At 50.2% G+C, this 1,156-nt stretch overlaps 1 pseudogene; it reads left to right on the top strand.

The window, feature by feature from the left end:
* Positions 1-200: 200 nt before the first annotated feature.
* Positions 201-644, top strand: LOC100986697 (bolA-like protein 2; annotated as a pseudogene).
* The last annotated feature ends 512 nt before the right edge of the window (positions 645-1,156 follow it).

Consider the following 1,156-nt stretch of genomic DNA (forward strand, 5'->3'; position numbering starts at 1 on the left):
CTGGAGGACCTTGGACAGATTTCCCAGCCTTTTTTAAGTTTCCGTGTTTTAAATCGTCATATAGAAAGAGAGCTATCTAATGTAGACAGCTGTGTTGGGAATAGAGTGCAGCGGCACGTGTGTGACATGTCGTAATGCCTGGCCTACCCCATGGGCTCGGTGAATGCTAGAACTTGACCTCATGGGTGGTTCTAAAAAGCTAATGTGTGTAAAGCCTAACACAGTGCCAGCAACACAGAAGATGCTTTAAATTCTAAAAATGGGGAGCAAAGCAGCGTGGCCGGGGTCCGAGCTGGGGTTCTGTCCCCACTGGGCTGTCGCCCCAGCTGGACTACCACCATGGAACTCAGCGCCGAATACCTCAGGGAGAAGCTGCAGCGGGACCTGGCGGCGGAGCATGTGGCAGTGGAGGACAACACGACCCTCAACCATTGCGCCTGTAGCTTCTGGCGGTGTCGGCCAAGTTCGAGGGGAAGCCGCTGCTTCAGAGACACCGGCTGGTGAAGGCGTGCCTAGCAGAAGCGCTCCTGCGCATCCATGCCTTAGAACAGAAAACCCTGATCCCAGAGCAGTGGGCCCGTGAGCGGCAGAAATGAGGGACTGGGACCTGCACAGCCATTAAATTACAAATCTGGAAAAAAAAATTCTAAAAACAAATCTCCTGAATCAATGTTTCTCAGTCGGCTACACGAATCCCCAGCATCAGAACTACCTGGAGATTCTTGTTAAGGGTAGCGATTATACAGATCGCCAGCCACCGTCAGACTGTGGGGATGGGGCCTTAATGAGCCCCCCCATAGATTTCCAGTGCTCACTGAAGTTTGGAAATCAGTACCCTCACTGTATTTTAGCATATTCTCACAATAAGTATGCAGGCGAGGGATTATGACGCCCTCATTGTTTTAACATGGAGAAATTGAGTTGAGAATGGCCCAATGGCTGATCTGAGGTCACAAGGTCAGAAGTGCCAGAAAGGGTATTGGAACTCTATCTCCTGGGCCCTAGAATCAGCCTAGAACTTATTTCTCTAAATAGATGTCTTCTCCATTTCTACCCAAGGCTTGGTCCCTTGGCAAAAAAATTGGCAGTCCCTGCACTTCCTTAAGCCCTCTGACTCCTATCCATTTTCTCAAGGATGCCCTTCCACCATCCTTGT

The sequence above is a fragment of the Pan paniscus genome, chromosome 5 (assembly GCF_029289425.2).
Source record: "Pan paniscus chromosome 5, NHGRI_mPanPan1-v2.0_pri, whole genome shotgun sequence".
NCBI classification, from domain to species: domain Eukaryota; kingdom Metazoa; phylum Chordata; class Mammalia; order Primates; family Hominidae; genus Pan; species Pan paniscus.